Consider the following 16,016-nt stretch of genomic DNA (forward strand, 5'->3'; position numbering starts at 1 on the left):
AAAACTTGTGGCAGGAACGCATGGTCATCGCATAGATTCTTAGACACATATTGCATATCCTTTAGTCCAACTCATGACCAGGGATGCATGGAGAACGAATGTATATCATGAGATGAATGCATATTTATTCACTCCATTTTCCACGCATCAAGTTTTTGGTGTCGTTGTTGGGGACTTGGCAGCTAATAGTTTGTTGAGTTTTGTGTTTTCGCAGGCACCCTTTTTACCTTGGGAGTATTGTAGCTTGTGCGACCAAGTTGCAAACAATATTTGAAGTGTAGGCGATGCGCCGAAAACCAATATTGACCCCGAGATAGAAAGGCTATCAGTCGCATGAGCTAAAAGCAGTTATAAGCGCGTGACGACCATCATGAGCCCAAAAATTGCCGGAAGTTCCAATGGTCAGGGTGAACCTCTTGACCCAAGCAGTTGAGATCAATCTCCTGCATGGAAGACTCCTTGCGGTGGCATCACTCCAATTTCTCCAAGGACGTCTTCTGCTTTATATATTTACCCTGCTTTCTTAGTTTAGTTTATTTTTATTATTGTTGTTTTGGATATGCGGCTGCTTTCTTGGATGTGGTGCGTTCGCTCCTTGGAGGTGCGATAATAATTCTCCTCGGTGCGAAGTTACAACAGAAGAATTCTCTCGATCATTCAACGCATGGCTCTGACCGCATGAATTCTAAAGCATGGTCGCAAGTGTATTCTACTCAAAGGTTCTTTTTGTTGGGTTTTATGTCCTAAAACTCGTGGTATGTAAACAATGGAGCTTATTCTGAAAATTCAATAAAGATGTTATTAAATAGATCTATTACTTGAATAAAAATCCAATAAATCTTAAAGTCCCTTGACTATTGGATGAGTACTTGAACTTTAGTGGAGACATAAAGGTGGATCAGGTTCGAGTAAATACTCAAAATGATCTATAGTACATGGATAAGGTTGGGTACCTTATTCTGGTAACACTATTGGATAAGACCTACTGTGTAGTTGTTACAAGGAGTTGTAAAGTGCTACAAACGAAGTGATCCTAATTCGTTCATGTTGGACATGAGGAGTGGGGGTGTCCTTGTACAAAAAAGTTTGTACAAAATCGGACCACGAAATGAATCACTCTTACTTTATAACATTGTTTACTATTTAAGACTAACTATTTCAAAGCGATGACCTAGGTAACTTGACTTTAATCCTGAGCTAACTATGAACTCCTATTTATTCGGGATTGCCCTTAGATTTGCATAGGTGAGGGTAGACTCAACAACGTCGGCTCAATATGACTACTATTTCAGGGGTAAGACTGGATAGATAGCTGGGGACATAGGGTGCAAGAGGGAAGTCACTCCTACCCGCTTTAGGGATAGTAAAGAGGTTGTTCCCTTAAGTACTGATTCTGGAGCTTGAACAAGGGATCCCTCCTTCTCATTTGGCATGAGAGGGATTCAATTTTTTTATTGAATCACAAAACTATTGTTCATTAGGAGATCAGTGGGGACTTAAGGAACAATAGATAATTTTAGGGGTAAAACAGAGATTTGACCCAATCGTTATTGCGACCTGTGAAGGGTTAACTTACTAATCATGGTTATATCGAGTAGACATAATATATCTACAGTGAGGGGAGTTCAACTATGAGCTTTAATGGAGTGACCCATTAGTTAACTAATGGGGGTTAGATCGGTCTAATGAGTTTAGCCGATTAATCTCGGATCATTGGAGCCCATGATATGTAGGTCCATGAGGTCCCCTACTAGCTCGAAAATAGAATAACTCTAGAGTAGCGTGATAAGTTAATTTGAAACGTTTAAATTAGAATCAAACGGAATTGAAGAAAATATATTTAAATATGATTGAAATATATGAAGATGAATTTGTGTAAAAATTAATTTAATATTATATATTAAATTAATTAAAATTATTTAAATTATTTAAATAATTATTTATTAATTTTATTAGAAAATTAATTTTTTAAATTAATAAATTTTGATTTTAGAAATAAAATATGATTTTAAAATCAAAATAGATTTTGGAAATTGAAAATTACATAATTGAAAATGGGTTTTTCATCTTCAAAGTAACTTACAAGGAACCAACCTTCTCCTTTGGTTTACTCCAAGCATGAGCTGCATCCCATGCAGCACATCTCTTTGCATGATAGTCTGCAATATATTGAAGAGATTGGAGTGAAGAATGAGTGGTGAACCAACTGAATTTTTGCTGAAAAATTCGGAGGAAGAAGGTGTTCTTCAATAGGTTCTGTTCAGTGAGCTTTCTCCATATTCCCTTTGATTTCAGCTTATTTTGAGTCCCATAACTCAATCTAGAACACCAAGAGGATAGTGGAGAAGATCTTGTGGTGGTCTACACAAGGATTCAGAGGATTTTGCAACTGAAAATGGAGATTTTGTTGGTTCGGCCAAGGTATGTTCATGAAACCCATTATACTGTATTTTTAGCATGTTTGTTTTCAACCAAAATTAATGAATTAGAATGCTTATGGATCATGTTCCCTTTCGTTGCGTGCTGGTGTAGATCCAACACTTTTCTTGTTATCTTGTACACATTATCCTTTGAAATTCTCTTTTGTCCGCTTGCCTACCTTTGCGTTGATAATTTAGCATCCATGATGATATTTATAATTCACTACATCTGCTAACTAGACATCGCAAGGCTCACCTCGCTTTTAATAGCTTCTTCAAGGTTTGATAGTCTAAGTTTTGTTATGTGTAAACCTCTGCTCAAACATTTATAACCACATTCTTGATGAGTTTGCCTTTAGCTTTTTGGCGAGAGCGCTGCTGCTATCTAAGTTTAGGGGTGGCAGTGGTCCCGGAAAATGCGTTCATCACATTGCGATGCTCTTTAAAAAAAAAAAAAAAAGTTAGGTAATAATAACTCCACTGTTAGCGCAAGGGGAAACTCAGGCTGATAAGAGTTAAGTTGTGAAATCTACTTACCCATAGTTGGATACTTCGCATGACACCCATGCAGGTAAGCCAAAACGGAAGTAAGTGGCCAAGATCAACGCATAAGAGCAACTCCTCTGTCTGGTGCAAATTTAAGCCAAGGCAAGAGTTGAGTTGAATATGGCACGCAACCAAAGTTGGTTGTCCACATGACACCTGTGGGGGCAAGCCAAAACAAAGAGCACCAGGTTCAACGCCGCATTCTAATAATAAATCACAAGGCTTTGAATTGTCTTAAACAGACACATTGTTAAAAGCTAAAAGCAAAGTTGCGGGGCATGAGTAAACAGTTTTTTAGTAGAGGTTTGTCGGATTTAATCTTAAAAAAAGATCTTTTTGAAGAAGTAAGCCAAAGTTGAGAAGAGCATTGCTGCCAAGGTTAGAGGTATGAGTAAATTATATTCTGAGAGGCTGGTCATCGCAAAGGAAAGCCAGAGGGTGAATTATGAATTTCCTAAGTATAAAGCATACTTGAGGACAAGCATGATTCTAAGTTTGGGGGTATGATGACGGACAGAAATGTACGTTATTATAGGCATTTTATTTAGAATTGTGAGGGCTGTTAAGTAGAATATGCAGTGATTATACTAAGAATTCACGAGAAAAGTGAGCTTGCGTGGATCAGCATTGAAAATCTTGGCTAACCCATTATTATATGTTATTTTGCGTCCAAATGTCTATTTTTATAGCTATCGCAGGAATCGGTCGCATGCAGTGATTCCCACCATCGCAAAAGGTGATTGCATATGTTTGATGCATGGATGTTGCAGCCATTAACCACATGCGTCCATCGCATAGAGGTTGCGGCTACAGAGAAATAACCATAATAGAGGGATGAACGCAAGGATGGTGGAATGGGATGGTACTTCGGAAACCAAGCATGAATGCATACCTCGAGAGTATCAAAAGATGATGTTGACATTTCACCTACCACGCCGTTAGTAGCAGAGATTCAGAGCAGGTCCATCACGCCGTTAGCCGCAGAAATTCAAAGAAGGACCATTAATGCTGTCGGCGATCGAGCTCTATAAATAGAAGCCAGAGCCCAACTTCAAATCATCCGAGCTTCTGCCTTAGGGCAGATCCTTGTGATCTAGATGAAAGCGTGAGAAGACATTCTCTGAAATTTTTTCATTCTTCCAACCATTCCGAGTGACGACCGGAGCTTCGTCAGATAGATCTCGAGAGATACTACTCCATCGCCCATCCATGGCACCACCGGCAGCCTTGACACACATCCGATGGAAGCAAGACATTGCCTACATCTGGCCCTCCATCTCTCTTCTATCTCTGTATTGTATTACATTTTAGCTCAACACATTAATACATTTTGTGATCAATGCATTTCTCTATTTCCTTCGATTTCATCTTCATTTACCTCTACTTTATTATCTTTATTTTCATTGCAACGACTAAGTAAGATTGTTAGAGTATTACATACTTAATCATGCGGCATAAACATATAAAGCATGTAGCAAACCACCGAGAGGTGTGCGTTGCACGAGTGTTGTGAGAAAATCCCCTTTGCTTAATGTGAGGCTGTAGCAATGCTTGTCTATGAGCGGCCGCAATGCTTGTCTATGAGCAGAATCAGCAGCGACTAACTGTCCGAGAGGATAAGTAGTTGAACTCACTAAGCGAAGTAAGCAGTGTTCCTAGGTATAGGAATAATCTTATGTCAACCATGCTTTATGTGATTACATTGTCTTATGAGTGCATCATTCATCATTTGGGCATACTTGAGAGAGTAGTCTAAAAACCAAATCTAGGCTTGGCAGAGTCAGATTGGATCGCATAAGCAAGAATAGAGGCTTAGGAATAAGTTCTGTTTGCTATTACACAGCACATGCATTCTATAGATAGGATATGATAGTATGCGGTCACATCGCATGCGTCCAGAAGTAGGATACGGTGGTACGTGGTCACCTTGTTTATGTGTGGGAGCACGTGAGCAAGAATAGAGACTTAGACATAAGTTCTATCGACACTATCGCATATGCATTGCATACATTTTAGTCTGAGATGGAGGATATGAAAGTTATGCTCTTACAGCTCATGAAAGATAAATCGAACTAGGTATGAGCTCTTCGACTTTCGTAGTAAACTAATTAGAAGATTGTGTATGTTGTTATTTTGCAGTTATGGTAACAACATAAATGTATGGTAATGTAAAGTATAGTTAATGTTCTGAAGTTGAGTTTGAATTTCATTTTATGCTAAATTAGATGATTGTATATGTTATTATCCTGTATTTATGGTAACAACACAAACGTATAGATATGTGTTTCAGTTGGTTTGTATATTACTATTTAGAATTATTTTATTTTATTTTTTTTGGGAGGGGGGTGGGGGGAGGGGAGGAGGGGGAGGTAAGTTAGTTTGTTTAAGTAAATATAGAAATGTCTTGGTTTGTTTCAATTGTTATGAGTTGATTGGTTTTAAATTGGGTTTAAGTACAAATATGTTTAAGTTTAAGTTGGTTTGTTTAAGCAAATGTTATGTGTTGGTTTGTTTCAATTCTTAATTATGTTGGTTTGTATATTGGGATTAAGAATAATTTGGGAGGAGGGGGGAGGTAAGTTGGTCTGTTTAAGTAAATATAGATATGTCTTGGTTTGTTTCAATTGTTATGAGTTTGTTGGTTTTAAGTTGGATTTAAGTACAAATATGTTTAAGTTTAATTTGGTTTGTTTACTTAAATATAGATATAAGTTTAAATAAATGTTATGTGGCGGTTTGTTTCAATTTTTAATTATGTTGGTTTGTATATTGGGATTAAGAATAATTTGGGGGGAGGTAAGTTGGTTTGTTTAAGTAAATATAGATATGTCTTGGTTTGAGATTGAAATATGTATATCTATATTTAAGTACAAGTATGTTTAAGTTTAAGCTATGATTAAATTTAAGTTGGGTTTTAAGTCCTATATTGAGTTTGAGATTGAAATATTCAAGTTTGAGTTGGTTTATTTCAATTCATTAATGTTCTTAGTTGAGTTTTAAATTCTATATTCATTTTGAGATTGGTATATAGTATATTGAGCACTAAACTTATTTAAATTTATATTTTGTAGGTATCTAGAGATTTTTGTTGAAGATGCATCTCCCGGCAAGTGTATTTAGGTTGAGATGTTAATGTTATTTTGGATTTAGGAATTGTGGATTAAGGTTATAGATGCATCTTCCACTATGTACTTTGTTATCATGTAATTTTTTTTGGATTAATAAATTGTGGATGTTATGGTTTGGATTAAGGAATTGTGGATGTAATAGAAACTCTTGGATTAAGATTGTTGATTCAAATGTGTTTTCTATATACTATTTACTATCTATTATAGACATTTACTTGATTTTGACAATCTTATTTTAGTTTGATTGATATTTGTAAGATTCAAACATGTATGACATTTGGAAAAAAAATAGATCTAAAAAAAGAAAATAAATAAACAGATTTAAATAAGTATGATATTTGGTTAAATATATAATCTCGATGCTAAAAGATATATCTCGATAGTACATGGGGTCAGACAAAGAAATCCCGAAGGTGACTAGTAACCGTCGAGATTTTAAGGTATCCCGACGGTGGCTAGATACTGTCGGGGTAAAGGACCATAGTCTGACGATTCTCCAACCATCGGACAATATTTATATCTCGACAGTCCCTAGTCATTGTCGGGCGAAAGTAAAATGTCCGACAGCACCCGCATCGTCGAGATATTTTAACTCATCCCGACGACTCTTAGACCGTCGGGATAATCTTTAAATCCCGACGGTTGATCGTCGAGGGTTATCCCTTTTTCTCGATGGTTTTCTTTAGGGTCGGGGAAAAAGCTCTATCCTTATCTATCGAGATAATTCTTTTCCCCTACGACAGGGCTTCTGCACTGTCGAGAAAGGTTTCCCCGACGGTCTTGCTGACGACTTCCCCACCATCAAAAAAAGGTTTTCCCGACGGTCTTTTCAGCTTATGCCGATGGCCTTCAACGTCAGGATAGACCCAAATTCTTCTAGTGTCAGACCCTATCAAACAGAACCTAAGTGCGGAAGCGACAACGTGTCCAAATGGTCGGTTCATGGATCCCTCTTGTCATTTTTCGGTCTATCTTTACCTTTACCTGAAAGAAAAACATGGAAGGAAAAGGATGAGTATATACATATACCCAATAAGTGACCCATTACTAAGCCTTCTTGGTGAACTGTTAGCCTTCACATTGGGACTCAAGTGCACAATAGCATCATAGGCATAGGCATAGGCATAAGCATAAGGGGCGAACCCGAAGGCACACTTTCATAAGTAGTGACCCTAGAGGGCACAATCATAAACATAAGTGGTGAGCCCCAGGGAACACCGTACATAGGCATAAGGTGTGGGCCCGAAAGCTCACAACATGCTATGTGCATAGCCCGATAGAAGTGCTAACAGTCACTAATAGTCTCACATAAGCATAAGCATACAATCAAAGTCTTAAATCATACTTAGGTTTAATAACAGTTTCACAATTTATCCAACAATTGAACACTGCAGCAACACATATATCGAAATTCATGACATAAACGTAAGCTTCCAAAAAAATATTTCAATTTTACCACAAGCATGTCAAAATACTTCAAGCCAACGTAGGAATCAATACTTAACACGTACTAGGGTTCGAGGACGAACCGGTAGTAAATCACTTACCTCAAATGAAACCAACGTAAGCAATTCAATTTCTCCTTTTAGCTTTGAGAGACCCTCAATCAACCATTACTACCTGAACCAAAAATCAATTGTATCTATTAGGCTTAAATCCATACTTAAAATTATCTTAAACTTTCTTAAATCATCTACCCCAAAATGTAATGTGACCTCCAAAAACCACCAAATGTCAATAATAGACCTATTCTTATGTGACAATTAATTCCAATGATTAAAGACCAAAATTCAGCAACCAACATCATTACCAAGAGACTTCCAAGGACTACTACTTGCCAAAACTCATTTGAAGCAACCTCCAACTACTAGACAGCAAGCCTACGATCTCCACAACTCAAATCTAACGACATAACACCAAGGGTTAGGTTGGAAATTTATTGGACAACAATGAAACAACTAGGGACAGACCTAAAATGTTCCAAATCTTACCCCAAACAGCAGAATCTGACAAAAATCAACCACGATTCGGCGACAGATGGGGCTATCTGCATCAGTTCGGTGAACGCACGTTTGGGCTAGCTGGTGGCACAGAGTGGATGACCGACTGGGGCACGACGAGGAAGTGGCGACGAACGCGGTCAATGGCTTCACCTCCGGCGTGTGTTTGATGACGCAACACAGAAGATGAGGGAGTGGGAGGCAGTCGCGCGCTGTTCTATTCTTCTTCCCTTTTTTCTTTCTTTCTTTTTTTAAACGCACTTAGATTGAGGCCCCCCATTTAATACCTATATAAATGTTTTCTTAAAACCCAAAACCCTAAATTATTTTATATAAATAAGTAAATACACACGCGCACACACACGTATACATACATATATATATACACACACACACACACACATTTTCTTATTCCAAAACAAAACTCAAACTACCAAATCTCATTTTAACAAATCTTCTCCAAATAACAACAAAATTAAAACTGAACCAAACAAATCATTTAATTGCCTAAGCTTTAGCCTTGAAAAAAAAATCCAATAATTTTAGAAAACTAATTTAAATTTACCTAGATCCTGGGATGTTGCACCTGAAGGAAATTGAACACGAGGATTTCCATGAGCAGCGGAAAGATCATTCCAAATTACAATCGTATATGAACTTTACAATTACAGTCATGAAAGAAACATACGGTTATGTATTAATTACAGAAATTACAGCATGATATACAAAATATCCAGGACAAACACTACACACTTTTGCAGACTCATCGCCAAGCTCCTTGATCACGAACGCTCGATCATAGCAACACAACAACCACGAACGTTCGTCTAACATGACCACTACATTGCACGAACACCGCGCACTCGAACTAAGCGATCTCTTTGGTCACGAACACTCCGAACAACACGAATGACCTCCATAGAACCTCGACAGTATCGAGTTGAGTATGACACCACCAAGAAGGCTACCTTGGTATTCTTGGTGTGAGAATCCAGCAGGTGGGCTCTGTGTGGACTTGATTTGAGGCAGAAAAACAGAGGAAACACAATCGTGTAAACGATTGAGCAAGTAGGAGATGGCAGAACCTATCATATAGGTCGATGCCCAATCATTTAGGAAAAGCTAAGCGATCGTTTAGCTCATCGCTTAGTTGAGTGTTTGTCACCTACTAACACTCCACGATCGTTTACCTCATCCAAGCTGTCGCTTAGTAAATCCTATTTACTTGACAACTTCCGTGAGAATATTTTCGAGAGAGGAAATCTCAAATTCACAAAATCTCAAGCCTACTAAAATTAGGAAAACATTTTTCTTTTTTTATCTCACAGTTACCATGAAACCACCAATAACCTCTCACTCAATTGATATTAGAGAAAAAGAGTTAATTATCCAATAATTAATATTATTATAAATATAAATGATAATTAACTTACATATTATATTTATAACATATAGTTTTAATATTTCATCTCATGAAACATATAAACCATAAATCTTTTTCTATTCCATGGCACTTAATGTAAATCTCATTTACATTAATCCTCCACTAGATGTATCTTATACATCATACCGATCATATCATATATAATCGAATTACCTCTTGTCAATTTGAACATTTCAAATCAACACTAAGAACTGATCCTCAACTGAATCCATTGAGCTACCAATGGGACCTTATGGACCTATAGCTCGAAGCTCCAACGATACGTGAATAACTGTCAGGCACTCTACTAAAGATCGACAGTTAAACTCTCCTTACCACTGATATATTATGTGTTCATCTTAACCAATCAGCAGTGCGACAACCTTCACAGATTGCTCGTAAGTACAGCTCGGCCAATAACTATTATGCCCCTGTAGTTACATCTAACTTCTTAAGTACTACTGATCCCTCTAATGAACATGAATCATAGTCCTACTATGACTGAGTCCTCTCTTCCAAAGAGAAGTTGTGGCCACTATGTTCAAGCCCTGGAATCAGCCCTTAAGGGAACAATCTCTCTACTTATCCCTGCTTCAGGAAAGAAGTGAATTTCATCTTGTGTATTGAGTTCCCAGCTCCCAAATCAAACAAGTCCCCAAAAAGGTAGGCATGTTGAGTTGGAAATCTGGCCACTCTCACCCATACTAATCAAAGGACCACCCTCAAAAGCAAGAGTTCTCAAAACACTAAGGATTAAGGTCGTGTCACTTATGGTCGTTTAGGTGAGATGTAAGTCTTCAGTATCAACGACGTTATATACAGAGTCTAGTCATCTCATGGTCTGATCTTATACAAACTCTTTTTATAGGACACCCCCCACTCGCACGTCTCCACATGAACAGGATCTACCATCTGTAGTAGTTTACAACACTTGCAAACCTCTACAAAACGGGTCGTATCCATAGTGTCACAAGGATCAAGTATCCTACCTTAATCTTTATACTACAAACCTATTTAGGTTATCACTTAAGGCATGATCCACTTGTATATCACATATACATGCTTAAGTCTACATAAGATAACCATGGAGGTTTGTTTATTGGATATGAGTAAATGCCAGAATGAAATAACAGTTATTTTATTCATAAAACAATGTGTATAATTACAAACAACGAGACTCTGGGAGAATTAGGACATCAATCCCAACAACACTATCATTGATAGAAGCTACTACTGATAGCAGGTTATCGGTGATAGAAGCTAACAATGAAATCACATTATCGATTATAGAAGCTACCACCAATAGCACGTTATCGATGATAGAAGTTACCACTGATAACATGTTATCGGTGATAGAGAGCTATCACTGATTGCATAATATCAATGAGATCATTGATAGTATGATATCAGTGAGATCATTAATATCATCTTATCAATGATGCTATCAATAAAAGAAGCTATCATTGATAACCACGATATGAGTGATATTAGTGATATTGGTGATAGAAGTTAGGTGAAATCTATATATCGAGTTTCTTTGAAAGTTCATAACTAGTTATAGAAGTCTATCATTGCTAGTATTAAGTGTTAATATTTCAAGGTTGATTCTAATTGATGAAAATCTATCGATGATAGTGACTGATAGCTGCTATCATTGATAGTCACGATAGAAGATTATTAGCGATAGTTACCATGTTAATCTTTCAAAGTTGACAATCATTTATGAAAGTCTATCATTGATAGCCACTGATAGCATTAATTATTAATATTTCAAGGTTGATTCCAATTGATGAAAGTGTATCAATGATAACCATTGATAACTAATAACAAATTAAAAAGTAATATTTCAAGATTGTATTAATATTTCTCAAATTAAAAGCTACCATTGATAGCAACTATCAGTTATAGCAATTGATAGCAACTACAAGTGATAACAACTAATAGCAGCTATTAGTGGTTATTAGTGATAGCGTTCAATTTGAAAAAATCGGGAAGAAGCAAGCAAAGTGGTGGCCAGGCGTGAACTTTTTAGTCTCTTATCATTTTTTGTTCTATATATATATGTGCGTAATTATTTTATCTTTGTACTACATATTCTATTATTTTGAGCTTGAATTCTATTTATGCAACTAGCCCTTTGCTTAATACACATGTTATAAGAATTCTCAATTGGTCACTTCTAAAGTTATTTTTAGATAATTCATCTCTTAAAGCGTTTTTGAAAAAGAGATCAAATATATATATAAAAAGATAAGTTAACAAAATATCAAATTTAGACATAGTACTAATAGTGATAATTTTAAGTAATTAAATATTCTTATAGTATTATTATTAATACTTTTAATTTTAAGTAATTAAATATTCTTATAGTATTATTATTAATAATTTTAAATAATTAAATATTCATTTGACATCAATATTTTACCGAAATTTTCATTGACATTTCTTAAACTAAGATCTCAACACTTTAAACCTTTAATCCTGACTTTACCACAATTCAGTCTTCGAGGGGAAAAAAATAAAAAATAAAAAAACAAAAAAAATAAGAAGTTTAACACCATTCCCGAATTAAAATACCTATACATTCTGCTAAGCTTCTTTTTAAGTTTTTTTTAAAGAAGCATATTCTATTATTCTGTAAATTTAAAAGTCTAATCTCACACCCAACTTTTTTTTTTTTAATTAAAAATTTTAGTCTTTAAAAATCCAGATCGATAATTATTTGATTTTTTGTTTATTGTTTTCTTTTTAACTAAGCTTATGACGAATATTTTCATTTATTGATTTTTTTTTTCTTTTTAAGAATGTTTGAAAAATCTAAGCTAAATTTTAAAAATTGAAAAATATAGATTAATTTTCAAAAACTTGTTTCTATTTTATGAAATTTAACTGAAATTTCAAATCTTCCCTTCAAAACAATAAGTTCATTATGAATAAATTGTTAAAAAGTTAGCATAATTTTCAAAAACAATAAAATCAAATGATTATAAAATAGGGTCTAAGCATCTATTACGTCGTTAAATTTTACAACTGTCTAATATGATCGTAAGATTTTAATTTTATGTCTACAGTTTGAAATGAATCTTATGTTTATCAAATCTATAAACCTTTAGAAATGTCTAATAGGTATTTGATTTTTTTTATACCAAATAGATCTATTAACTTTCAATTCTATGTCTAAAGATATCCAATCTATTTGATATTTGTTAAATTTTAACAATGCATTATATGTTGGGGGAAAATGATATATAAGAACTCAATACACTAGCAAAATGATTATACTTCAACTAGAAACAGTACATTTAATATATAATATTCAAACTCAAATGTAAATCAAATGGAAGGCTTAGATAAGGAAATGACTAAAGACTTGAAAAACCTTAAAACTTTTAGAGATTCAAAATATAGTCGAGACATGTTTTTGATAAGTGGTGTCCTAAATACAATTATTCGCTATACATAGGCTGCAAGCAAACTAAAACGATCGTCTCAGCAGGATACAACGACAAGCTCTGTTAAAACTGCAACCTTGGTAGAACTTTTAGGTACTTGCTCAACTCGGAAAAAAAAAAAAAAGAGAGAGAGAACTCCTCAATTTGGATTGAGATGCTATAAATGAAGAACTAAACTGTTATTGGTTAGTAACTTAGTAACTCTCAAATCAAATAAATAAATAAATTGAAACATTTGTCAAATTTAACTCAATTGAGTTGTTAGTCGATCAAAATTAAACATAACTCATTCAAATTGAAGAAACTACAAATTTAACTTTCATACATGTTAAATTTGTATATAAAACATCATTTTAATTTGAAGTTTCAATCTAATTTAAAAAGTTTCTAACAATAAATTTAATTTATACAATTAAATTATTTTTACATTTCGAATATTCACCAAAATTTCACTTTCTTTCACTATATATATCCAACATTAAATATAAAACTGAATAATCAGTTCTATTTGACACATAACTGAATATTTTTATCATTTATCAACTTTATTAGACAGATACACACTTGAAATATCTAAGTTGTATTTGACACAAAATTAATTATTTATTCAAATTTACAAACTTGTTAGATACCATTTGAAAAATCAAAACCACAGTAAATTGAAAAATCAGTGTTATCTATTAGACAATTTTGAACTTTGTGTTTAATAATAGCATGGGTTTCTTTTAGACCAATGACTAATTAGAGATCACATGAGTAAAGTTCAAAAACCTATAATATATTTTCTAATTTCTTTTTTTTGGGTGAAAATATAAAATCAGAAGGTTGAGAATTTATTATATAGTTCTCTTTTTAAATGACATATTAGAAAAGGCCCGAAAACGATAGCTAAATTTTTATGCCCGTTTAAATATTATTTTGATTTCATTTGGTAATTATTTTATTTTTTTATTTTTGTCTTTAAAAATTAAGTCTATGTCATTTACATTTTTTATATTAATTTACATTTTTTTAAGTACAATAGTTAAATTCTTAACCAAATTCTAAAAATAAAAGTAACTTTTTGATTTTTTTTTTAATTCTCAAATTTTGGTTTGATTTTTTAAACTATTGTGAAAAATAGATAACAAAGGAAAAAAATATGGAGGTGGAACTATTATTCATAGGCTTAATTTTCAAAAGCAAAATAGTTATCAAACGGTGTTTTCGTTATTTGTTTTTGGTTTTTGAAAATTAAGTCTGTTTTCTCCCCATGTCTTACAATGATTTACATCTTTCTTAGGTACAATAGTTGAATTTTTAACCAAATTCCAAAAATAAAAACAAGTTTTTAAAAGTTGTTTTTTTAGTTTTCAAAATTTGACTTGTTCTTTTAAATCATTAGTAAAAAGTAAATAACAAAAGAAAAAATTTTGGAGATAAAAGTAGTGTTTACAAACTTAATTTTCAAATACAAAAATAAAAACCCAAATGGTTATCAAACATAGTTGTATTTTTTTATTTTGATTTTTTTGAAAATTAAGTATATATTCTGATTTGTAAATACAAAAGTTTCTTAACCAAATTTTAATAACACAAATAAGTTTTTAAAAAGTTATTTCTTTTTTTTAGTTTTCAAATTTTTTATTTGACTTTTAAAAATATGGATAGAAAGTAGACAAAAAATCTAGAGATTGAAGGAGAGTTTATAAATTTAATTTTCAAAAATTAAAAATTAAAAATTAAACAGTTAAATGGAGCTTAAATAATTATTAAATAAGATACCTTTTATTGAAAAAGACATTTTTAGTGGTTTTAATAAAAAGTACCGTTTTTGTAAGTAAATAAAAAGTAGCTAATAACCACTCAATTTTATGTTTTATAACAATTGTTATGTCTAATTAAATAGAGTTATTTTGATTTTCAGATAATTATTTTTCGGCATCTTATTCTTAGTTTCATATGCGACAAAATTTTAAACTAAACTTAAATTCAAAATGATTTGTTTGATGTTGATCTTATCATTCTAGCGTGCTTCTTCTTATTTATTTATTTATTTATTATTATTATTTTTAACTAAATGTTTTCAATGCATTGACTTTTTTTCCTTTCATCAACTTAAAACAATGATTCTGAAATGTAGGATAAGAATAGGTACTTATACATGGGGTATTCAAAAAATTCGATGATCCGAAAAAGTCGGTCAATTCAACCCAATTCGTACAGTTTGGATTGAATTATCAACTCATTTTAGTTGATCGATTGGGTTAGTTATTGAGTTCACATAATATAACTCAATCCAATTTGAACCAACCCGAATTAGGTTTAAAATATATATTTTTATTACTTATAAAACGATTATTTAAACATATATTGATTTTAATTTTATTTAATTCTAATATTTTTTAATAATTTATTCTTCAACAACTCTTAAAATAGTTTATTTACATTTTAGAAAGAAAATTTCCACTATATAAATTGAAATTGAGTCGTTAATCTTAATTCAATATATGAAAATAATTAAATTAGACTTTACATATTTACGTTTTATTTTTTTATAACAAAATTTTAAATAAATGACCCGATTAACCTGAACCAACCCAACCCAAATATTTTATGGTTGGGTTGGATTGAGTTCATTTTTTAATAAAAGTTATTTGGGTTGAAAAAATTTACCACCCAAACAATTGCGTTAGGTCTAAAAAGTCATTGAGGTTGCGTCAACTTTAAACTAATAATTATATCAATTTAAATATTAAATTTTAGAGTTGGATCAATTTAAATCCTCAATTTTTTTTTATAAGTATGTCACTTTAAATCTTTGACTTTTATAAATGTACAATTTATACTTTCTTTTAAATTTAATTAAAAAAATATCATGTAAAATATTTAATATTTTTCAATTAAACTTATAAATTGTTATATGTAAATCAATTTAGAATCTTTATTAAGATTATAATTTAAAATCGTTAATGCATAAATTCTTATACGTGTGTAGATTTCTGCAAATGTCGATGTAACAAAATTGACGATTATAATTTGAACGGAGAAATTTTAAATAAATCTTA

This window comes from Benincasa hispida, chromosome 1 (genome assembly GCF_027475165.1).
Source record: "Benincasa hispida cultivar pf3 chromosome 1, pf3_genome.v1.1, whole genome shotgun sequence".
Lineage (NCBI taxonomy): Eukaryota > Viridiplantae > Streptophyta > Magnoliopsida > Cucurbitales > Cucurbitaceae > Benincasa > Benincasa hispida.